General features: G+C 40.8%; 1 protein-coding gene across 2 annotated transcripts in view; it reads right to left on the reverse strand.

Moving 5' to 3' along the window:
- The window catches only part of VEZT (vezatin, adherens junctions transmembrane protein), a gene marked incomplete at both ends in the record, with an annotated part of 87,665 nt that overhangs the window by 50,597 nt on the left and 10,535 nt on the right, over window positions 1-26,533 (reverse strand). The gene's annotated exons all lie outside the window — the stretch shown is intronic.

Consider the following 26,533-nt stretch of genomic DNA (forward strand, 5'->3'; position numbering starts at 1 on the left):
CCCTGGGTTCCATCCCCAGACCCGCAATAAATAAATAAATAAATGAATAAAACCATGTAGTTCAAAAAGCTCTTATAAGAGCTGGGAGTGGTGGCGTGAGCTTGTAATCCCAGCATTCGGGAGGCCGAGACCAGAGGATCGTGGTTTGCGGACAGCCTCAGCTACTTAGTGAGGCCCTCCACAACTTAGTGAGACCCTGTTTCAAAAATAAAGAATAAAAAATAGGGCAGGGGATGTAACTCAGAGGTAGGATGCCTCTGGATTCAATCTCCTGACCTGCAAAAAAAAAAAAAAAAAAAAAAAGAAAAAGAAAAAAAAAAAAACTCTTATAAGAACTTAATACAAAGCACTTAGAAGAGTTTTCACATTAACTTTTTGTAAATTGTGTGAAAACAGCACAGGTGTTAAAACAGACTATAAAATTAGCTTAATCCCATCAAGCAGAAACACTGTTTTCACTATTAAATGAATATCTAGCTGGGCATGGTGGTGCACATCTGTAACCCCAGTACTTGGGAGGCTGAGACAGGAGGAGCACAGGTTCAAGGCCAGCCTCAGCAACTTAATGAGACCCTGTTTCTTTTTTTCTTTTTTTTTTTTTGGTGGTACTGGGGTTCCTGGAAGCCCTTCTACCTCCGGGCTACACTCCCAGACCTATTTTTGCATTTTTATTTGGAAACAGGGTCTCCTAAGCCAGCGCGCGGGGCTAGCTTCGAACCTGCGCGATTCTCCTGTCTCTGCCTCCCAAGCGCGGGGATTACAAGCTTGTGCCACCACGCCCGGCTGACCCTGTTTCAATGAAAAACAAAATAGGGCCGAGAGTGTAGCTCAAAGGTATAACACCCTGGGTCCCATCCCTAGTGCCAAAAAAAAAAAAAAAAAAACCTGAAAAACTTTCTGGATAAATAGCAAGCTTTAATTTTAACTTCCAACCTCCTGGAACGCACAAAATTGGTGATATGTTTAAATATAAGTCTTGGTTTGGGATATAGCTTAGTAGTAGATCACTTGCTTAGTACATTCAGGGCCTGTGTTCAATCCCTAACATGTAAAATAATAAACGAATAAGTATATTTTGATTGCATTCAATAAAATAGCTGACTCTCCAAATGCTCTGTCAAGCATTAAAGACACAACAACAACAACAACAACAACAACAACAACAACAACAACAACAACAGAACTAGCAACAGAGCTGTCAACCGAAATTGAGCAACAGAGAGCCCGACTAAACTGAGTCCACAGTTTACTCAGGAATAGCGAGGAATCGCAGTGTGGGATGTGCACGCGTCACGGTGAACTAGTCCCCAAGAGAGTTGGGGCAAGGCAAAAGTTTTAATGGCAAAAAGGAAAAGTCCACTTAAGCTACCTCGACACAAAAGACACTGGTTACAGGGCCTACTGCAGGAGGTGATGTTTCTTCACTGGCAGTCCTGGCTGTTGCTAGCAGAGTCTTTATAGAAGGGGCTCGCTGAGCAAATTCTGGCTTGGGAAAGCCCTTTTTGGCAGCTACTGTTCTAGTCGTACAAGTGTGAGCGCTCCTTCACTACCTGCAGACTCCACTTTGTTAGGGTTTGAAATCAGTTATTGTATTTTCATACTGAAAGCTTCCACACAGTACAAAGTACTCTGTGGCAACAGCTTATATATTTTTTGTTTTGTTTTGTTTTTTGCGGGTCTGGGGATGGAACCCAGGGGCATTCTACCTCTGAGCTACACCCCAGCCCTATTTTTTATTCTTTATTTTGAAACAGGGTCTCACTAAGTTTCAGCGAGCCTCACTAAGTAGCTGAGGCTTGCCGCAAACTGTGATTCTCCTGTCTCAGCCTCCCAAATGCTGGGGTTACAAGTGTGTGCCACCACGCCAGGCAAGATCTTATGTATTTTATGTATCATCTCAGTTAAGGTTCACAAAAAACTGTAAAGGGTTTTGCTATTATCATCGTTATTATAATTACAATTGCTATTTCATTGTGTGTGGAGAGGTACTGGGGATGAAACTCAGGGGCCTTCTACCTCAGGGTGACACCCCCAGACCTATTTTATTTTTTATAGCTTAGAGGTATAATGCTCCTGGGTTCAACTCCCAGTTTCTTTTCTTTTTTTTATTGGTGCATTGTAGTCATACATCTTAATGGGATGCTAGGTTGCTGAGAGCCTCACTTAGGTTGCTAAGGCTGGCTTCAAGCAATCCTCCTGTCTCAGCCTCCCATGCCCAGCCGTACTATTTCATTTTGTAGATGGGAAAACAAGATTCTGACTAATATATATATATATATATATATATATATATATATATATATATATATATATTTTTTTTTTTTTTTTTTTTTTTTTTTTTTTTTGGTGGTCCTGGGGGTAGAACTCAGAGGCTTTCTACCTCCGGGCTATACTCCCAGACCTATTTTATATTTTATTTGGAAACAGGGTCTCACTAAGTTGCTGAGAGCCTCACTCAGTAGCCGAGGCTGGCTTCGAACCTGTGCGATCCTCCTGTCTCAGCCTCCCAAGCGCGGGGATTACAAGCGTGCGCCACCATGCCCGGCAGGATTGACTAATAAATTTGACTTCAGAGCTAAGACTGAAATATTATGTTAAAACTAAAAGAAGAAACCGTTCTTCATTTGTCTAGTGAGGAACACACCAAGCAAAATAACAGAAACAGAGAGGTAGCTAATTTAGACTCAGACTTCAAGTCTTTGAACTCAGAAAATAGCAAATTGTGCTGCAGGGCGTGGTGGCGCAAGCTTGTGATTCCAGTACTTGGGAGGTTGAGATAGGAGGATTGCAGGTTCCCAGCTAGCGTAAGCAACTTGGCGAGGCCCTGTTTCAAAATAAAAAATAAAAAACAGCACTGGGGGTATAGCTTAGAGGTATAATGCCCCTGGGTTCAACTCCCAGTTTCTTTTCTTTTTCTTTTTTTTTTTTTAATTGGTGCATTGTAGTCATACATCTTAATGGGATAAAACACTTACAGAGACACACATGCACATATCACCCCCAACTGGCCCTTACTCTATTCATAGAAAAAAAAAGGAATAGCAAATTTTGGATAAATAGCAATTTTCCAGGCATCAATTTGAGAAAACAGAAAAATAAGGCAAATACCTTTCTCTTATTATTTAATTTCTCTCTCTCTCTCTCTCTCTCTCTCTCTCTCTCTCTCTCTCTCTCTCTTTTTGCGGTACTGAGGATTAACCAAGGGGCATTCTAACTTCAAGATATACCCCCAGCCCTATGTTTTATTCTTTATTTTGAGACAGGGTCTCACTAGGTTGCATGGGGCCTTATTAAGTAGCTGAGACTTGCTGCAAACCTGCAATCCTCCTGTCTCAGCCTCCTAAGTACCAGGATTACAAGTGTGTGTTCACCACATCTGGCTATTGAATTTCTTTTTTTTTTTTTTTTTTTTTTTGGTGGTACTGGGGTTCCTGGAAGCCCTCCTACCTCCTGGCTACATATAAATATTTTGTATTTTTTAAACAGGGTCTCTTAAACCAGCATGGCTGGTATCGAACCTGTGCGATCCTCCTGTCTCCACCTCCCAAGCGCGGGGATTACAAGCGTGTGCCACCACGCCCAGCTATTTAATTTCTTTTAAGAAAAAAAATTTTTTTTGTTACTGGAGATGGAACCCAGGGGCATTTTACCTTTGAGTTACACCCAATCCTATTTTATTTATTATTATTATTATTATTATTATTATTATCATTATTATTATTATTATTATTATCATTATTATTTTGCAGGTATGGGATGAAACCCAGGGGCTACACCCTCTGCTATGTTTTTTATTCTTTATTTGAAACAGGGTCTCACTAAGTTACGGATTGCCTCACTAAGTAGCTGAGGCTGTCGCAAACCATGATCTTCCTGTCTCAGCCTCCCAAATGCTGGGATTACAAGTGTGCGCCACCACGCCCGGCTTATTTTTCATTTTAAAACAGGGTCTCACTGAGTTGCTGAGAGCCTCCCTAGGTTGCTGAGGCTGGCCACAACCCTATAATCCTCTTGTCTCAGCCTCCCAAGTATTGGAATTACAGGCATGTGCCATGGTGCCCGGCAAAGAAAGTACTTAAAAAGTTACAAGAAGGAATATGTTTCTTATTCGTCTGCCAGATTTTTCAGGGGGCACTGGGGATAGAACTCAGGGGCATCCTACCTCTAAAGTACACCCCAACCCTATTTTTTTATTCTTTATTCTGAAACAGGGTCTCACTAAGTTACAGAGGGCCTCACTAGATTGCTCAGGCTAGCTGCAAACCTCTAGTCCTCCTGTCTCAGCCTCCCAAGGACTGGGATCCCAAGTGTGTGCCACCGCGCCCGGCTCCTCTACCAGGTGTTGAAGTGTTGGTGGCACAGATGGTTAATATTCGCATCATCGATAATGTATCTTATATGATGTATGATATTAAGTTTATGTTGCCTTACATGATTTCCTTTGTGTTTTCAAGTGGAACTGGGAACCCCACCCTGCTCTGCTCCTAGGGTAGCAAAAGAACAAGAACACTAGTATATTTGTTTGGACTTTCTGAATAGTGGATATACTTAAAAAAAAATAACAACAGCTTGTTTTTAAGGCAGTGGAACTCTTTCTTCAACTGAGCTCCCGTGGGGAAGAACAATAAATAAGATGAACCAAAGTAAAGTTCCTTTCAGTCAGGATCAGCAAACATTCGCTGTAAAGGGCTGGACAGTAAATATTTTAGGTTTTGCCCGCCAAATGGTCTCTGCTATGATGTGTCACAGAGCGGCATTACTTTGATATTTTCCCCACCATTTAAAAACTTAAAGGGGAATCAGCATGGTGGCACATGCCTGTAATCCCAGCTACTAGGGAGGCTGAGGTAGGAAGATCACAAGTTCGAGGTCAGCCTGGACAATTTAGCAAGATGCTGTCTCAAAATAAGATTAAAAAAACATAAAACAAAACATAAAAAGGTCTGGGGACGTAGTTTACACATACTTACCAAGTATGTGTTAAGGCCCTGGAGTCGCAATGAAAGATGTAAAGGGGGTGGGCGTGGTGGCGCACACTTGTAATCCCAGCATTTGGGAGGCTGAGACAGGAGGCTCTCGATTCGCGAACAGCCTCAGCTACTCAGTGAGACCCTTTGCAACGCAATGAGACCCTATTTCAAAATAAATGAAAGATAGGGCTGGGGGTGCAGCTTGGAGGTAGAGTGCCCCTGGGTTCAATCCCCAGTACTGGAAAAAAAACAAAGAATGTCAAGGGCTAGAGTATGCTGCGACGGTAAAGCGCTTGTCTGCCGTTCTTTGCTCACCAGCCATAAAAGGGGGGTGGTGGTGGTGAAGGAAGAAGCTGACCCAGTAGCCTATTCTAACTAAAGACTCAGTGGAAACCGGGGTGCACACTGTTGTTGTTTTTCCTCTTGCCCTCCCCAGGAGGCACTCTCAACTGCTGTTCTCTGAGAAGAGATGTGGATGGTGAGGGTGGAAGCCCACTTCTTTATTCAGATTAGCAGGGCTTTTCTTACTGCATGAAGAACCGCTGCTCCCTCAACCTCCACCCCAATCCCCTTCCTCTTTCCTTTATCCACTTTCTCTCACAGCTCATGAGAGAGCAAAATGGAATATCTGTAGCACAGACTTTTTATGATAAACAGAAGAAAAACAATGCCTATTCTCTTCTGCAGTTATGCTCTGCTACTTAAGCGCACCTATGTAAGCACATCCTAACTTCTGGCTCACCATCACCTAGAGCACTTGCTATTTTGCATTTCACAGAACAGCACTAAGAGTCCACCTTGTCCACCACAGACCCGGCCCGGCGGCGTCATGTGGTAGAGCCAGTCTCCCGGCGACTCACTCTGCGTCCTCTCCAAACATAACTTCTCACTCACCTCTTGGCTGCTCCACAAGCTTCTTGGTGAAGGTGTGCCGTATCCCACCTGTGCTACGTAACCGAGAAAGATGACTTCGTAGTTGGGGTTTCCTCCCTACCTTTAGTGACAGATTCCACTGCCTCCATCCTAGAAAACCCTGTTTTACCGTTCTGAACATACTGGCTTGCCAAAGTGATTACTGTGCTTTGTCTCACGGCTTTATGTAACCAAGGGTTTGACAAAGTCTCACAGAACATGCGCCACCACGCCTGGCTTTGATAACTTTTAAAGTGGGAATCAAACTCATGGGCATTCTACCTCTGAGTTAAAACCTCAAACCTTTTTAACCTTTTTATTTTGAGACAGGGTCTTGCTGAGTTGCTTAGGCTGGCCTCAAGCCTGCGATCCTCCTGTTTCAACCTCCCAAGTATTGATATTACAGATGGGAGCCACCATGTCTATGCTTCAGTAACTTTTGAGTCAAAAAAATTTTTTTTAATTTAAGCAACAACATCCAATGAAAAACATTCTTTGGCTAATTAACTAAATGTCAACCAAGATGAACTGAGATAGACTTCCAGTACTTGGGAGACTAAGAACAGAGTATTACAGTTTTGAGACTATTAAGTGGTCACTTAGTGAGATCCTGTTTGAAAATAAAAAAATAAAAAGGATTGGGGATGTGGATCAGTGGTAGCATGAATGGCCCTTGGTTCAATCCCCAGTACTACTACTAAAAAAAAAAAAAAAAAAACAAAGCAGAGGATATTTTTGGTGAAACAATTACTTTACATTAATCTCAAATATATGTGTACCAGTATTGGGAATGGCTTGGGAAGTTTTGAGAAAGCTCTGATTATTAATAGATATATTTAAAAAATAATTGCGTCAAAATGGCAGACCTGCAGAGAGAAAGACTTGGGTTCAGTTTCAGTCAGGAAGCAAACAGCTATTGAAACTTAAATTGACTTAGATAAAAGTAATTAACAAGTCAGTAGGAGAGGGGAGCTAGGGCTTCCTCTTTCTAAAGACAGATCTACATAATAATCTAGCTAGGAAGGGAGAAGGGGTCAACCTTTGACCTTCATGGTTGGGGAGGAACCTTACAGGGTTTTTAACTACATCAGAATTACCTGAACAAGATGGAGGTCATGGGTATAAAAAAATCTGGTCCACATGTTGTATCTGGGTGAATTCATTTGAAACCCCCCCCCCCCCCATGCCTGAATGGCTTGGGGCTGTAACTATCTTCTGTATTTCTACCTTTTTAATAAACTTCTTTAAATCTTCAGCAAGAGTCCGGGCTAATGTATATTTACCCTTAGCTTAGGACAAGAACCTACACTTTCTCTGTTTTGGGGTTTCTTTGGGGATTTTTTTTTTTGGTGGTACTGGGGTTCCTGGAAGCCCTTCTACCTCCGGGCTACACTCCCAGACCTATTTTATACTTTTTTTTTTTTTAATTTGGAAATAGGGTCTCTTAAGCCAGCATGGTTGACTTTGAACCTGCGTGATCCTCCTGTCTCCGCCTCCCAAGCGCGGGAATTACAAGGGTGCGCCACCACGCCCGGCCTCTTTGGGGAGTTTTCGGGAAATTATTCCTAGAGGTCTAACAAAGATCCCTGGGGACAGTTTCCCAACCGTAACAATTTGGGGATAAAATTATTATTTTTTCTCTCAAATCTACTGCCAAATAACCAAATAACCTGTAGATGATGATGATGATGATGATGATGATGATTTTGTCATCCTGGGGATTGAACCCAGGGGCATTCTACCTCCAAACTACACCCCCGCCCTATTTTTTCTTTGTTTTTGGAACAGGGTCTCACTAAGTTGCGGAGGGCCTCATAAAGTAGCTGAGGCTGGCCACGAACCTGCGATCCTCCTGTCTTCGCCTCCCAAGTACTGGGATTACAAGTGTGCACCACTACACTCGGCCACCAATAGATTATTGGATGGACCTCAGGAAACTACATCCTGACCAATGGTTCTCAAATATCTTGAGACTACTATGGTCTTAAAAACTATTGAAAGCTGGACGTGGTGGCTGGAAAGTTTTTTGGGAGGCTGAAACAGGAGGATCGGGATTTACGGCCAGCCTCAGCTACTTAGTGAGGTCCCTGCAACTTAGTGAGACCCTGTTTCAAAATAAAAAGAATAAGAAATAGGGCTGGACTGTGGCTTGGAGGTAGAGTGCCCCTGGTTTCAATCCTCAGTACCACACTAACAAAAAAAGAATCACCCCCCCAAAATATTGAACTATTGAAAACCCTGATGAGCTTTTGCTGATACAGATATCGAATGACATTTATCATATCAGAAATTAAAACTGAAAAAATTAAATATTTGTTATCTTATTTAAAAATAGTAGTGGGGCATGGTGGAATATGCTGTTAATCCCAATACTTAAGAGGCTGAGAGAACTGCAGGTTCAAGGACAGCCTCAGTAACATAGCAAGTCTATCAGTAACCTAGCAAGACCCTGTTTCAAATTTTTTAAAAAGAGTGGGTGTGAGCTAGGTATAGGCTGAGACAGGAGGATCACATAGGTTCTAAGCCAGCCTTAGCTATTTAGTGAGGCCCTCAGCAACTTAGTAAGACCCTGTTTCCAAATAAAATATAAAATAAGTCTCGGAGTGCATCCTGGAGGTAGAAAAGCCCCTGAGTTGCACCCCCAGTACCACAATAAAATAAAATAAAATGAAATAAAATAAAATAAAAAGGGTGGGTGTGTACCTTGGGGGTAGAATGCCTCTGGGGTCAATCCCCAGAACAACAACAACAAAAAGGAGCCAAGTCTGTACAATGTTAATGTAAACAACATTTTTTCATGCAAAAATTTCCACATGAAAAAATTTATTAAGAAGGGTGGATTGTTTTATAATTTTGCAGATCTCCTGTGTGGCTGAACAGAAGATAGCTGGAATCTTACTCGTTTTTGTTAAGCTGTTTGTTATGCTTTAGATCTGTTGCTAATGGCTTTGGGAGATGGTGGAACCTCTCAGAAGTGAGACTGGTAGAAGGAGGGCAGGCCACTGGGGCATGCGCTCAAGGAGATATTGGTTCCTTGGCCTATTCCTTTCTTTGCTTTTTTTTATAACTAAAATAAAAAGGTTAATTTTATCTTCTTTTTATCTTTTTGAGGTCTTGGGGATTGAACCCAGAGCACTGTGCATGCCAAGTACACATTCTAACATTCGGCTATACCCCCAGCCCTTGGAATGGTTAATTTTAATACAGAATATGAAATATTACTGGTGAGCTTTTTTTGCTCTGTACATATATAAGAGAACAGAAGTGAAAAATACGAGTAATATCTTAATATTAAAACTCGATCACTCAAGCCAGGCGTCGTGGTGCGCGCCTGTAATCTCAGACACTCAGAAGACTGAGAAAGAAGAATTACAAGGTTGAGGACTTCATGGGCAATTAATTAGTGAGACCCTGTCTCACAATAAAAAAAGGGTGGGGATAGAGCTTAATGTAGCGTGCCTGCCTAGCATTGGTGAGGTGTAGGTTCCGTCCTCACTACAAAAAAACCCCAAATAAAACAAAAACAAATGAAAAACAGCAACAAATACCTGATCACCCAATATAAAAATAAAATATTATATTTTCTCTTACAGAAAGGTAGGCCCCCTATTGCAACTTGTTTAGTGACTTGTTTGGGTTAGTAGCTTTAAAAACTTGTAAATAAAAAGAAATATCTCTTTCTTATAGTAAGTATTATTACAGGTTGATGTTAGCTTTAGAAAGAGACTGCTTTGTGTAGAGGGTAAGACAGAGTAGGTGGGACTAGGTAATTTTTTTCTATTATAAGTTTTTTCCTTGGATCAAGCAAAATAGAACCACAATGTTTTAGTTAAGTTGTTTTTTTCAAGAGAAATCATTAGCACCGGACTCAAAGTATAATTCTGAAGTATCAGAGACTGTTCCTGCCGCCAAGAGAAATATGAGGACTCTCAGACACAGCATGTGGGAGCTCCTCCTCAGGAAATCCTTGTGGTTTACTATTCCTGTAAATTCGAGCGGACAAAAAACATACATCAGAGCTCCAGAAAGAATTTTGCTAAATGAAAAATAGCCAAGAATTGTGCTAAGATTGTTCTGGTGGCTGAAACATATTTTTGCCAGAAAAAATAAACAAAATAGACAAGAAATCCCCCAATTTTTGCTGAACAAGTACTTCAAGAAAATGACTCAGCTAGGCATGGTGGGGCACATCTGTACTCCCAACAGTTCATAAACCGAGACCCTAAGATCCATCTGAGTTCAAGGCCAGCCGCAGCAACTTAGTGAGATCCGTTTCAAAACAAAAAGGGGTGGTGGGAGTATAGCTTGGAAGTAGAATGCCCCTAGGTTCAATTCCCTGAACAAAGAAAAGGAAAACAAAAAAGAAAATGTCTTTTTTTTTTTTTTTTTGTGGGTCTGGGGATGGAACTCAGGTGCATTCAACCTCCGAGCTACACCCTCTGCCCTATTTTTTTACTCTTTATTTTGAAACTGAGTCTCACTGAGTTGCAGAGGGCCTAGGTAGCTGAGGCTGTCCGCGAACCGTGATCCTCTGGTCTCAGCCTCCTGAATGCTGGGATTACAAGCCTGAGCCACCATGCCCAGAAGAAAATTACTTTTAAGTCCTACACTAATTTCATTTCATGCTGTCTCCCTCTACCCCACTGCCCTTCATAAAAAAATTAGATTTCAAATGTATGGGTACAGAGAGTCTGAACTCCTCATTCAGTGCAGTGTTTGTTTCCTATATAATCTATGGTACATTTTGAGTCAGTGTCATTGTTTCTGGTAAAAGAAAGATTAAGCCGGGCATGGTGGTGCAGGATTGTAACCTCGGCATTTGAGAGGCTGACAGCCTCAGCTACTTAGTGAGGTCCTCTGCAACTTAGTGAGACCCTGTTTCAAAATATAAGAATAAAAAATAGGGCAGAGGGTGTAGCTTGGAGGTCAAATGCCCTTGGTTCCATCTCCAAATCCACAAAAATAAATAAATAAATAAAAATAAAATAAAATGAAGATTAGTTTAGAAATGCAGGTGATAGATAAAATGCTTTTATTATTCCCTTTTCTAAACTGCTTTAAACAAAATAGGGTAAGTTGTAAGCTTTCAGGTCTGAAGCCAGAAGAGGAATAGGCCAAACATGGTAGAATTATTCAGCTATTCAATTATAAGTAGCATCCAACATCTATTTGTCAGGCAACATTTAGGCACAAGGGATTAAAAGAAACCAAATAGGAGAGGTCCTTTGATAAAAACTCTCAAACTATGATACTTCTGATAATGAGGAGGTAGAAAGGAAGTAGGCAGGTAGGGAAGAGGTCACCATAGAAAAGCTTAATTTCCTGAGGGGCAGCGAATACTAATTAACTTCCAAGGCTCCAAAAAGAGACCAGCTCCTCCAAGGTTCAGAGATAAGAATGACCAAAGCTTCACAAAACCATCTGTTTACTAATCAACAAACCCAGAAGACATCCCTGGAGCAAGTCTGACACCCCTACTGATAGGAGACACCTCAAAGGACATGCAAATACCCTATGCAAATTTTAAGAACTGCCTCCCAGACTCCAAGTAACAGAGGACTCACAGAGATAAATAAACCCCTAGACCAGTCACCAAGATGGTTACCCACTCTGGGAACCCCTCCCCGTTGGGGAGCTTTCCTCTATCTCTCTCACAGGTTGCGTTAGCTTTGAGAGAAGGTGGGGTGCAATTGAAGGCACTTGGCCTGGGCTACACTCGGGTAGTGACCTGAAGGCCTCTGCTGGGCATCAAGGCTGACCAGGGCCCCTAGGGGTGACCTGCACTTCTCTTCTGGCAGATTGCGTGGACCTTGGGAGAAAGCAGCTTGCAACTGAAGGCATTTTGGCTTGGGCTACCCTCAAGTATTGTCCTGAAGGCAGCTGCTGGACATCAGAGTCCCAACAGCCCTTAGGGGTGTTCGGCCACTTTTCCCTATTCCCTGCTGCTTCCAATAAACTTCTTGCTCCCCTTCCTGCGGGAGTGTATGTGTGTTAAGAGGCACAGCCCTTTTTATTGTTTTATTTTATTTTTGGTACTGAGGATTGAACCCAGAGACATTCTACCTCAAAGTTACAGCCCCAGCCTGATTTTATATTTTATTTAGAAATAGACTCTCACTAGTCATTCTTCACTCGCTGCAGACAAGAATCCGGTAAGGAAATGCCGGGTTTCTTCTCAAAAATCCCCGTTTCAATAAGACCATGGTACATCAGGTTTTTTTCTTTCTAGATAATGATTAAGAAGCTTATTTTAAAAGGGTATCAGAGCTGGTGTGGTGGTACACATTTGAAATCCCAGTATTTGGGAGGCTGGGCCAGGAGGATCACAGGTTCAAGACCGGCTTCAGCAACTTAGTGAGACCCTATTTCAAAATAAAATATTAAAATAAGGCTGGGTGTGTAACTTGGAGGTAGAATGCCCCTGGATTCAATGCCTACTACCACAAACAAAGGATGTCAGGTTAAAAAAAAGTAGGATATTAAAATAGAGGGCATTGTCCTAAATTCATGCTATCTTATCCTACACAAGCAACAAAATCCAGAACATGGAAATTCTACAGATCAAATTACCCAGTTTATACAACCAATAAATGACTCTAAAGTAGAGGATGTGGGGAAAACTATTAAAAGACTACAGGGAGATAGCACTCAAATGCATGTATGAGCCTTGTTTATATTCTGGTTTGAACAATGGAAAGAACACATTTTTGAGATACCCAGAGAAATGCAAACACAGACTAGGTATTAGACAGTAGAGAATTATTAATTTGGGAGTGTATGTGTGTTAAGAGGCACAGCCTTTTTTATTATTTTATTTTTGGCACTGAGGATTGAACCCAGGGGCATTCTACCTCAAAGTTACAGCTCCAGCCTGATTTTATATTTTATTTAGAAATGGACTCTCACTAGGTTGTTGAGAGCACTGCTAAGGCTAGCTTTGAACCCATGATCCTCCTGTCTCAGCCTCCCAAGTACTGGGATTATAACTGTGCACCAACACATCTGGCTTTATTATTTTATTTTGAAACAGGATCTCCCTAAATTGCTGAGGGTCACACTAATTTGCTGAGGCTGGCCTTGAACCTTTGGTCCTCCTGTCTCAGCCTCCCAAGTAATTAGACTACGGGCATGGGTCACCACACCTGGGTGATTAATGGACTCAAAAAGTAAGACTCTGAATGTATGAAAGTCAGTAGTTTTTCTATGGCTTTCAACCCCAACAACTCAACAGGTTGCAAAGCAACTCTACCAAAGGGGCTGGGGATGTAGCTCAGTGGAGATCACTTGCCTAGCATGCCTGAGGCCCTGGGATTTGATCTGTGGCTCTGCAAAAAAAGAAAAAAAGGGAAAAAAATAAGCTGGGTGTGGTGGCACATGCTTGTCATCCCAGTATTTGGCAGGCTGAGACAGGAGGTTCAAGGACAGCCACAGCAAATAGTGAGGCTTTAATCAACCTAGCAAAACCTTGTTTAAAAATAAAAATAAGCTGGACATGGTGGTACACTCCTGTAATCCCAGTGCTTGGGAGGCTGAGACAGGAGGATCAAACAGGTTTGAAGCCAGCCTCAGCTACTTAGTGAGGCTCTCAGCAACTTAGTGAGACCCTGTTTCCAAATAAAATAGAAAATAGGTCTGGGAGTATAGCCCGGAGGTAGAAAGCCTCTGGGTTCCACCCCCAGTACCACCAAATAAATAAATAAATAAATAAATAAATAAATAAATAAAAATAAATAAATAAATAAATAAATATAACTTAATAATAAAAAATAGGGCTGAGGGTGTCCCTTGGAGGTAGAATGCCCCTGGGTTCCATTCCCAGTGTCGCAAATAAAACAAAATAAAATAGGGCTGGGAATGTGTCTCAGAGGTAGAATGCCCCTGGGTTCGAACCTTAGTACTGCAAAAAAAAAAAAAAAAAAAAAAAGGAGAAAATAACTGCATCAGAGTTTATGCATTGAGATTTTAATCAGCTAACAAGATGATTATATAAAATCCAAATAAGTAACTATTATGGTGATGACTAATACAATAATACAAACCTTTAATTAGGCCAGGAAATGTTATTATAGTATTAAAAATATCTTGAGAAAAATAATTTTCCATATAACCTCATGTTCAATTTAATAATAATTTAAAATTTAAAACCTGTACAAGAAAATTCTACATGGACTAAACTACTGTAAGATGAATTCTACAGGAACTTCAGTTTTCCAATAAAACAATTTCCTAATAAAAAACTTCTGATGTGATGTCAACACAAGACAAGGAACATATATATGACTAACTGGGCAGGGGATATCAACTAGAAATGTTAGGTATAAATAAATCTAAGTGGACATAGTAAACACACCTGTAATCTCAGTACTTGGAAGGCTGAGACAGGCGGATTGAAGGAGGACTGCCTCAGCAACTTAAGCTCTGTTTCAAAATAAAAAAAAATTCAAAAGGGCTAGAAGTGCAACTCAGGTTAAGTGCCTGGGTTCAATCTCTAGTACTGTCTGTCTGTCTGTCCATCCATCTATCTATCCATCCATCCACACATCCATCCATCTAACCATCCATACATCCATCCATCCTCTTCCACAAATGGCTGCTTACTGAGTGGTTTCCTTTGGCTACTGACACACTATGAACATCATACCTGTTCTCATATCTGCATCCCTTATCTGCAGGTTCAAACAACCCTGGATAGAAAATATCCAGAAAGCTGGGCATGCTGGCACACGCTTGTAATCCCCGCGCTTGGGAGGCTGAGACAGGAGGATCGCGCAGGTTCGAAGCCAGCCTCAGCTACTTAGTGAGGCTCTTAGTGAGACCCTGTTTCCAAATAAAATATAAAAATGGGTCTGGGAGTATAGCCCGGAAGTAGAAAGCCTCTGGGTTCCACCCCCAGTACCACCAAAAAAAAAAAAAAAAAAAAGAAAATATACAGAAAAAACCTGCTGCATCTGTAATTAAACATCTACAGATTTTTTTCCCCTCGTCATGATTCCTTAAACAGTCATAACTATTTCCACAGCATTTGTGTTGTATTACATATTATAAGTAATCTAGAGATGGTTTAAAATATGTGAAGATGTGTATAAGTTACAGGCAAATATTAAGCCATCCTATTTAAGGGACTGGCATCTGCTGATTTTGATATCTGGGGTCCTGAAGTGAGTGGGAGTGGTCCTGGGCCCAAGGCCTTGTGATTGCCCTAGAGGCCCATAATCCAGCACTTTTATTGAGCTAACAAACAGGCAGGGGCTATCTTGCAGCTAAGATAACAGTCATAGGGTTACAAAGCCTTGTTCTGTTTTTCTTCTTGGTCACTTCCTCTGTCCTGGTCTGAACCCTTCCTGCTCTAGTCACACTAACCCTGATGCACCCTTTGGACTCTCTCCTTCCCTTCTCCAGAAGAGCAGATCTCAGAGCCAAACACCCCTTTAGAAAAGCAACTTCTAGTCTGTAACAACTGCTGGCCAAATTCTGATTCTGGATCCTCACAAGCTGTTTTATTCTGAAGATACAACTGAGGGCTGATGGCACCTGACTAGCAGAGGGTAATCACCACTTACTCATCTACTGACCGAATATTTAGTGAGTGCTAGAATAGCTTCAGTAGTTTTCTGTCACTAATTTCTCTTTGGGGATATACAAACAAGCTAACTTATTTCACCTATAGAAGGAAAGTAAGTGCAACTGCTTAACCTATGGATTTTTTTTTCCTTTTTATGAGTTTGCTATTTTTTTTTTTTTTTTTTTTGCAGGTCTGGGGATGAAACCCAGGGGCATTCAACCTCCAAGCTACAATCCCCAGCCCGTTTTTTATTCTTTGTTTTGAAACAGGGTCTCACTAAGTTGCAGAGGGCCTCACTTAGTAGCTGAGGCTGTCCACGAAGCACATGCCACCACGCCTGGCTTTGGTTTGCTATTTTTGTTTGTTTGTTTGTTTTTATACTGTTATTGGTGCACTGTGGTTATACATCATAGTGAGATTCAAGGTGATACCTAAATACATGCACACATAACTTGGTGTATTTTCTGCCATATCCACCCTGCTTCCTTCCAACCCTCCCCATACATGTTGGTGAGATTGATAAAGATATCTTCATATATGGACATAAACTTATTTCAACTGTTCCCTTCCTCAAGCCTCGTTTTTCTCCTCCTCACCTCCCTGCTTTGCTATTTTTTAAAATATACTTTTACTGGTACATTATATTCTCACATCATAAGGTAAATCATGTTGACAGTACTTGGTGCCTCCCCCCTACACTGGCTCCTCCTCCCTTCCCCCATATAGCTGCTTTGCTATTTTTTAAATAAAAATTTACATAATACAAATGTATAAAGTGAGCCGGGCGTGGTGGCGCACGCTTGTAATCCCCGCTCTTGGGAGGCGGAGACAGGAGGATCGCGCAGGTTCGAAGCCAGACGCGCTGGCGTAAGAGACCCTGTTTCAAAAATATAAAATAGGTCTGGGAGTGTAGCCCGGAGGTAGAAGGGCTTCCAGGAACCCCAGTACCACTAAAAAAAAAAAAAAAAAAAAAAAAAAAAAAATGTATAAAGTGAGAATTGACTTTTTTTTGTCCAACTCTCAATTCCTAGTCTCTCTTGAAAGGTAAATATTTTTATAAATCCTTTCCCCAAAGATAGATAGATAGATAGGATAGATAGATATTGCCTTCAATTGTGTGTGTGTGTATTTGTGTGTGTGTGTGTGTGTATTTGTTTGTGTGTGTGTTACTCAAGACAACCCAGGTGTGCCCTACTACTGAGCTACAACCACAATCCTTTTTTAAATTTTTATTTTAAGACAAGGTCTTGCTAAGTTGCCCAGACTGGCCTTAAACTTGCCATCCTCCTGCCTTAGCCTCTTGAGTAGCTGGGATTATGGGCCTGCATCATTGCAGCTGGTGCAAATTGACATCATATTCTTTTGGCTAATACATCTTAGAGATCTTTCCTCATTAGAACATATATTCCACCTTATTTCTTTTGTCCTCATAGCACATGGATTCTACAAATACGTCATTATTTATTTAACTAGTCTATCATTGGATAAACTGGACTACAGGAGGCATATTAAATAGAACATTTTAATACGTTTCTAGGTATTAAAATAAAAATGAAGCTGGGCATGGTGGCGCATGCTTGGAACCCCAGCATTTGGGAGGCTCAGACAGGAGAATTGCTGTTTCTAGACAGCCTCAGCTACTTAGTGAGGCCCTTTCCAACTCAGTGAGACCCTGTTTCAAAATAAAGAATAAGCCAGGCGTGATGGCGCATGTTTATAATCCCAGGATTCGGGAGGCTGAGACCCGAGGATCGCGGTTTGCGGACAGCCTTGGCTACTTAGTGAGGCCCTCTGCAACTCAGTGAGACCTGGTTTCAAAATAACAAATAAAAAATAGGGCAGGGAGTGTAGCTCAGAAGTCGAATGCACCTGGGTTCCATCCCCAGACCCGCAAAAAATTAAAAAAATAAAAATAAAAAAATAATAGGGCTGGGGGTGGGGTGTTGTAGCTCTGAGGTAAAATGCCCCTGGGTTCCATCCCTAGTACTGCAAAATAAAAATAAAAATAAAAATAAATGACTTGGTTTCTGATTGAAAGTGGTGGTAATAGAAATATGATGACTATGTTTCTGGTTTGAATGATTAGGTGGTGCTATTTACTAAAATATAAAACAGTGGCAAAGCAACAAATCTGAGGAAGAAAACGATGAGTCAGAATGCCTGTGAGGTAGTCAAATGTGAATGATGTAGACCTAAGACATCTGGAGAAGAGTGGCTGCTGGTGCAGAGATTGGAGTTCTAGTACATAGCTATGGCAACAAGCCCATATGGCACCTATGTAGTATGCCTGCCCTTGGTCTTCAGATGACCTAGAGATAATAACATGAGGAGACGTGAGGGCCCCAAGAGAGCACAGTATGTTAGAGAATAGAGCCAAAGCTGGAAAGTAGTAACACACCAAAAACAGTTACCATGTGTTGAATAGCTTCAATGCTAGGCATCGAATTAAGGCATGCTTTACAGGCACTGAATTAAGCATGCTTCATAATATTTCATTTACTTAAAAATAGTCTCCTAAAGAAGTATTAGTCCCATTTACAGGTAAGGAAATTTAGTCATAGGGAAGTTACAACTTGCTCAAAGTTACCCAAAAGAACCTGACCCCAGCTTGTCCGATTCTAGAGCCTATACTCTTAACCGTCATATACTCTTAACTGTCTCTTTGAGAAAAAGGAAGATGGAGAAGAAATGACCAATCATTGTCTCTCAAGCTGGACACACGTCGTATGCTATTCTGTAATGTCCAAAATGCGGATCCCTGGAAGGTACAGGTTTTAATTAAATCATACTTTTTTTTTCTTTTGTACTAGGGGTTGAACCCAAGGTGTTTTCTACCTCTAAGCTATGCCCCCATCCCTATTTTATTTTTTTGTTTTGAAACAGGGTTTCACTAAGTTGTGGAGGGCCTCACAAAACAGTGCTGAGACTAGCCTTGAACCCGAGACCTTCCTGTCTCCCAAGCACAGGGATTAAAGGTGTGCGTCAGCAGGGCGTGGCTTTTGGGAGGCTGAGACAGGAGGATCTCGGTTCTTGGGCAGCCTCAGCTGATAGGTGAGGCCCTTTACAACTCAGTGAGACCCTGTTTCAAAATAAAGAAGAAAAAAATAGGGCTGAGGTGTAGATTGGAGTTAGAATGCCCTTAGGTTCCATGGTTCCATCCTTAGCAACCACACACACACACACACACACACACACACACACACACACACACACACACACACCCAGCATTAACTAAATCATACTTCTCTCTTTAAAATGTCATTTCAGCCAGGTGTGGTGGCGCACGCTTATAATCCCTGTGCTTGGGAGGCGGAGACAGGAGGATCACGCAGTCGTGCTGGCTTAAGAGACCCTGTTTCCAAAAAAAAAAAAAAAAAAAAAAAAAGGGTCTGGGAGTGTAGCCCAGAGGTAGAAGGGCTTCCAGGAATCCCAGTACCACCAAATAAATAAATAAATAAATAAATAAATAAATAAATAAATAAATAAAAATATCCTTATTTCAAATTGTTCCCTTTCACAAGTGGTTTTATTTATTTATTTTTTGGTGGCACTGGGGTTCCTGGAAACCCTTCCACCTCCGGGCTATACTCCCAGACCTATTTTATACTTCTTTTTTTATTTGGAAACAGGGTCTCTTAAGCCAGCGCGGCTGGCTTCGAACCTGCGCCATCTTCCTGTCTCCACGTCCCAAGCGCGGGGATTACAAGTGTGCGCTACCACGCCCGGCGCACAAGTGGTTTTAAATGTCATATAAACGATAGCCTCTTGAATCTGGAAAAAGAAATATACTTTTTTTCCTGCGAATATATTTTGGAGAATAGCATCTTTCTCCTTCAATCACATACAGAATTGGTATTTATGATCTACAGGCTTTTCTGTTTACTCATCCTTAACAGGGCGCTCTCTATTTATTAGCCCAAGGTTAATTTAAGCCAAAACTTGAGAGAAAATTTCAGGTATAAACTCAAAGAAAAATAATCAAAGGCAGTAGATTGTCAATTTAGAAATTTAGTCTCTAAAGGAAATAGAGCCACAGCAGACATGAGTAGGAAGAAGACTGTACCAAAAAACAATTCAGAATTGGCTTCCATATCTATAGGTTACACATATACAGATTCAAGCAACTATGGATCAAAAACATTTGAGCTGGGCGTGGTGGCGCACGCTGTAATCCCAGCATTCGGGAGGCTGAGACCAGAGGATCACGGTTCGCGGACAGCCTCAGCTACTTAGTGAGGCCCTCTGCAACTCAGTGAGACCCTATTTCAAAATAGAGAATAAAAAATAAGCTGGGTGTGGTGGTGCACGCTTGTAATCCCAGCATTTGGGAAGCTGAGACAGGAGGATCGTGGTTCAAGGAGGGCTTCAAGGACAGCATTGGCTACTTAGTGAGGCCCTTTGCAACTCAGTGAGACCCTGTTTCAAAATAAAGAACAAAAAATAGGGCTGGGGGTATAGCTCGGAGGTAAATGCCCCTGGGTTCCGACCCTGGTACTGCAAAAAATAAAAATAAAAAAGAATAAAAAATAGGACAGGGGTTGTAGCTCAGAGGTCGAATGCCCCTGGGTTCCAACCCCAGACCCGCAAAAAAAACCCAGAAAACAAAAACATTTGAAAAAATGATTGAACATGTACAACTTTTTGTCATTATTCCCTAAAGTGTAGCAACTATTTATATAGCACTTACACTGTGTTAGGTATTATAAATAATATAGAGAAGATTTAAAAGTACATGGGAGAATGTGTGTAGGTTATATGCAAATAATTCTCCATAAGGGACTTGAGCATCCTCAGATTCTGGTACCCACAGGAGGTCCAGGAGCCAATCCCCATGCAGATGTTCCAGTGCTGTTACTTTCCACAGGCTACAAGGCCATGAGTGGTCTCTGGAATCTGCCCTTGGTCTTCTCCTGCTGCCCATTTTGGAAGTTAAAGGAGCTTTTGCTGCAGGTGTGGCGATGTCAGTGAAGGCTCCTAATTAAATGTGATTCTGCTCACATGAGATTTTTTCTCACTGAAGTATAATCAGTGTAGGTTCTCCTCTGGTTGATTTTCTACACACACACACACACACACACACACACACACACACACACACACACACACACAAAAGCACACACACACACACTAAAATGACCTGGAAGAAAACACACTGAAGTAACTTCAGTGGTTACTTCTGAGAAAATGGAGGTGGGCAAGGATTAAGGGAGAGCTGATGCTGTCCCTGTGTAATCTGAATGCTTTACAATGAGAACACACTCACGTATTATTTATGTGAAAAAGGTGCTCAAGCATATGGCCTGCTAAAAGAGAAGGCAACCAATTAAGTGTTAGTCTAGCAAATGAATAGGATGACCTTGTGCTTTTTTCCACATCCAGACTAATGATCTCTTCAATTATTATATATTCTTTTATTTAAAATGTCAGCATGATATCAAAACGGCACTATTGGGTCTGGCAAAATGCTAACTATTGTCCGATGTTATTTGGGCTCTGCAGTTGATACTGAACACAAAAAGCCACAGGAAAACAAAGGCACACTAGTGACAAACAGGGCAATATGAGGCACCGAAACCTGAAATGGGGCAGTGTTTGAGAAGTAACTTGCTCCTGCAGACTTCCCACCTACACAAGTCTGTGTTCAACCTCACCAGGAAACCTTTGATTTCCATCCCCAAGTTATAGAATTCTTAGTTTACTAACAGGTACCTTTTCTTTAAAAAATTGTATTGACTTCTCATTTGTCCATAGAGGAGCTATATATGGCAAAAAGTAAGTTAAATATTTTTAAAAGTTGTCTACCGTGCCAAAAAAAAAAAAAAGCCCTCTCAATGATTTGTATTCAAAATAAAACATTTAGCTAGGCATGGTGGTATATGCTTGTAATCCCAGTACTGAGACAGGATTGCAGGTTTGAAATTAGTCTCAGCAATTTAGCAAAGGTCTCGCGGTTGCGAGACCCTGTTTCCAAATAAAAAATAAATTAGGGATGGGGGTATAGAACAGAGATAGATTGTCCCCAGAATCAATCCCCGGTGCCACAAGGAGAAAGAAAAAGAAGAAAGAAGAAAGAAGAAAGAAAGAAAGAAAGAAAGAAAGAAAGAAAGAAAGAAAGAAAGAAAGGAGAGGGAAAAGAAAACTATACTATTACTTGCCTGGAAACCTTTATTTATTAGTTGTTTAAAACATTAAAAAAGTCTTTTACTTTTGAATACAGTTTAAACCATGGGTCTAAATGTGATTATCATATATAAAACTCTTTCTTGAAATATACCATTGAAAGGATAAACCCTTGTCAATTGATACAATTTCCTCATTTCTTTCCAGGGTATAGCTTCAGATTACCACAAAATAAACTGATAAGGAAGACTGTCACTACCAAATTACACAAGACAGTGATTTTTTTCAATTATTAATGAACGAGGTATTTAAAGAGCTAAAGCTTAGTCAAAAAGAACAAAACCTGACAATGAAAGATAAATTTCTCAATTAGTAGTAATCACTTTGCCAGTATACTAAATTTCTATAGAAATCGGAATATATTGACTTTTCTTTGATTCAGTACACAATCAGAAAGTATAATTTGGGATTAACTAGTTACTGCCTTTTCCTCCTTTAAACCCTGGGTAACATCATAGGAAATATTCTTTGACATTTATATATTTCAACATAATTTCTAGATGTTATGCCAAAAGTCCCAGATGTAAGCACTAATTGTTCAGCGATATCAGCACGGCACAATCTAATCAGAGAATTGACAAGATTGGGCTCCCGAGGGTCCATAAAGTAGGTTGAGCTAAATTACTCACAGACAGCATAGTTCTAATTCCTCCACATTGTCCTGAGTGAGGAATTCCCTGCCTCTGGTCCATAGTCTCCTCCTGGTCCACACACCTCTTCCCGTGATGATTCCCACTTGTGTCTCCAGAGCTACAGTACAAAATGGCCACGGGACTGGAGGGCGTGCCTCTGCCATTACTAAGCATTTTTCTATGGAGCAGCTCTTCTAAAAAAGCCTGGACATTATCCCTTCAGTGCTACCATTATTCAGCAACTTCAGAAGAAGGTGGTAGGAACAGTGGGTTTTTAAAATGCCTAATATCAAAGGATATTAGTCAGTATTAGTGTATTTTCAAAAGTTTAAAAATAAGCCAATAGGGCAAATAAGACATATACTCCTATTTTTCTGGATATAGGCTTCTACCATTTTCCACTGAAATGCATCTTACCCACTAACTCCTACTTGAGTGTTAAAAACAACAAAAAGTTTAATCTCAGCTACTCCACAGGCTGAAGCAGGAGGATCACAAGTTTGAGGCCAGAAAGGGCAACTTAGCCAGACTGTCTCAAAATAAAAAGGGTTGTGGATGTAGCTCAGTAGCAGTGGGCTCACCTAGCACATGCAAGGCCCCTGGTTCAATCCCCTATACTAAAAAAAAAGAAAAAAGAAAAAAAAAAAAAAGAATTTATGGTTCAGTGAAGAGAGAAAAAAGGGAAGCCTTTCTTTCAAAAGAATTCCTCTCCTCTCCCATTAGGGAGAGTCTGTAAGTAAAAGCAAAATAAGGACAGGGTAAGATATATACTGAAATAAAATATCTGTTTTCATAAAGGTCTTAAAGAGATATAAAATGAAAAGTTGTGGATTAATCAGCAAAGTTTCCATTATTAGATCTAGGTGATAGGGCTGGGGGTGTAGCTCAATGGTAGAGCATTTGCCTAGCAAGATGAAGCCCTTGGTTAAGGCCCCAGTACAACAACAAAAAGTAATATTTAAGCCAAGTACAGTGGAGCACACCTAGAATCCCAGTACTTGGGAAGCTGAGACAGGACGATTGCAGGTTCAAAGCCAATGTGCAGAAACTAAGTGAAACCCTGTTTCAAAAAGCTAGGCAAGCCAGGCGTGGTGGCGCATGCTTGTAATCCCCGCGCTTGGGAGGCTGAGACAGGAGAATCAAATGGGTTCAAAGCCAGTCTCAGCTACTTAGTGAGGCTCTCAGCAACTCAGTGAGACCCTGTTTCCAAATAAAATATGAAAAAGGTCTGGGAGTATGGCCCGGAGGTAGAAAGCCTCTGGATTCCACCCCCAGTACCACCAAAAAAAAAAAAAAAAAAAAAAAAAAAAAGCTAGGCATGGTGGCACACCCAGGTTTTGGACTGGTCTCCACAACTTAGTGAGGCCTTCAGCAATTTGGTGAGACCCCATTCCAAAATAAAATAGGGCTGGAGGTGTAGCTTAGAGATAGGGTGCCCCTGGATTCAGTCTCTAGTAACACACATACACAATAATAATAAGGGCCGGGTGTGGTGGTGCACACTTGTAATCCCAGCATTCGGGAGGCTGAGACAGGAGGATCGCAGTTCACAGACAGCCTCAGCTACTTAGTGAGGCCCTTTGCAACTTAGGGAGACCCTGTTTCAAAATAAAGAATAAAAAAATAGGGCTGGGGGTGTAGCTCAGAGGTAGAATGCCCCTGGGTTCCATCTCCAGTACTGGGTGGGGGAGCTGAGAGGTATAGCTTAGTGGAAGAATCCTCCTGGTTCAGTCCCTAGTATCCTCTTCCCCCAAAAAAAGATAGGTGGTTAGTTTTCTAGCTACATAAATTATAATGTAGATTTAAAGATAAAGGACAGCCATAAATATGGTATTTCAAATAAAGACTAGTGGGTATTTTGATTTGCTATAGGAATTACAACAGTACATTGCAATGTGTACTGTGAGCAGTACTTGAAAAATCCAGCAGTGATGAAATACTTAGCACACTCTCTAAGCCTGTGCCTCTGCAGAGCACAGTAAGCTTGAGGCCTCTCCTCTTAAATCCAGAAACCATGATTTGCTTCTAGGAATTTGGGGAACATCTGGTACAGAACCAGGGAAATAAAATCGAGCCAGGGTTTTAAACTTAGAAATAGATTAGAAGTGCACAAATTCTCTTCCTGTATTTCCTAATTAATGTAAGACTCTAGGGGCTTACTCTCATTTACTCAACCTACCCGATAATTTCCTACCTCCAAGACATATTTAAGAAAACTTTCAGGTGGGATGCAAACTAGCTACTTGGGAGACTGAGGCAGAGGCAATTTAGTGAGACCCTGTCTCAAAATAAAATAGAAAGCTGGTCATGGTGGCACGCACCTGCAATCCCAATACTTTAGAGGCTGAGACAGGAGAATTGCAGGTTGGAGGGTAACCTTAGCAACTTAGCAAGACCATGGTTCAAAATAAAAAATAAAAAGGGCTGAGAGTGTCACTTGGAGGTGGAATGCCCCTGGGTTAAAAAAAAAAAAAGTAAAAAGAAAGAAAAAGGAAAATTATGTTAAAGGATGATCTGCTACAAAGGATGGCCTTGCCACAATTGGAAAGCAAGCTCTAGAGAAATTTAGTGATCCACTCAGAATCTCATTGCTAATTAATGTAAATCAGTCTCTTGACTCAGACTAGTTTTATACAAAATGAAAAATTTTAATATAACTACATAAAGAAGTAGGTAACCATAAAAATAGTAAGTATTATGTGTATCATATCTTGAAACAAAAGGACTTGGATTTTAACAAATGCAATAAAAATACGTAAAAGAGGGCAGGGATATAGCTTAATGGGAGACACTTGCCTTCTATGCAGAAAGCTCTGGGTTCAATCCTTAGGATACATATATAATCCAGGCACACAGGACCCCTACACACACAAACAAAACACAAAAGAGAGGTCTACTTACTACTTCCTTCAAATTATATATATATATATATATATATATATATATATATATATATATGTGGTACTGGGGTTCCTGGAAGCCCTTCTACCTCTAGGCTACACTCCCAGACCTATTTTATATTTTTATTTGGAAGCAGGATCTCTTAAACCAGCGCGGCTGGCTTTGAACCTGCGCGATCCTCCTGTCTCCGCCTCCCAAGCGCGAGGATTACAAGCGTGTACCACCATGCCTGGCCAAATATTTATATTTTAAAAAGAAAAACCATTTTAAACCTATACTGGAGCCCTGATGATGTGAAGAAATAAAAATTGAAGAAACATGAAGAGGGAAGAGGAGAATTGCTCCCTAAGGATAATTTTTATAATTCATATTAAACAGCTGAGCGTGGTGGTGCATGCTTGTAATCCCAGCATTCGGGAAGCTAAAACAGGAGGATCGCGATTCGCAGCCAGCCTCAGCTACTTAGTGAGAGGTCCTCTGCAACTCGGAGACCCTGATTCAAAATAAAGAATAAAAAATTGGGCTTGGGCTGTACCTCGGAGGTAGAATGCCCCTGGGTTCCATCCCCTGTACTGGGGAAAAAAAAAAAATCATATTAAACATGTAGTTTCTTCTTGCACGCCTGGTCTTAACAGTCCATCTTTTATGTCAACAGGGTTGTGATTTATAATGCTGTTAATAAATATTCTCTCTATTATACTGATAAAGGATGATTTTTGCTACTTCTAACTTCAGCTACTATTTGAAACCAGAGTATTTTATTTATTATTATTATTATTATTATTATAAGTGGTGGTACTGGGATTCCTGGAAGCCCTTCTACTTCTGGGCTATAGTCCCAGAACTATTTTATATATTTTTTTATTTGGAAACAGGGTCTCTTAAGCCAGCGAGGCTGGCTCCAAACCTGCGCGATCCTCCTGTCTCTGCCTCCCCAGCTCAGGGATTACAAGCGTGGGCCACCACGCCAGGCTGAAACCAGAGTATTTTAAATAATACAATTTTAGGGATTTATGTTCTACAAACTGAAAACAAAAGATACATTTTGAGGAAAATAAGATGATATACTAATATCTTAAACTTTATATATATAATTTATTCCAGAGAGTGAACTTTATTATTAAAACAACCAATAATGTCCATGGTACATCACAGACAAAAGCAATTTCCTTCCATTAGTCAAATCAATAGTGCCAGTAGGAATCCACAATAACACTTCAGAAATTGCCTTAGTATTCTTTAGAAATATATAATAACTTTAAAAAGTGCAAAGAGCATAATCACTCAAGTAAGAGAAAGACTTTTTTTTTTTGGTACTAGGAATTGAACCCTCTGAGTTACACCCTCAGCCTGCCCCCTACTTTTGGTGGTACTGG

Source organism: Muscardinus avellanarius, assembly GCF_963383645.1.
Source record: "Muscardinus avellanarius genome assembly, chromosome: 11".
Lineage (NCBI taxonomy): Eukaryota > Metazoa > Chordata > Mammalia > Rodentia > Gliridae > Muscardinus > Muscardinus avellanarius.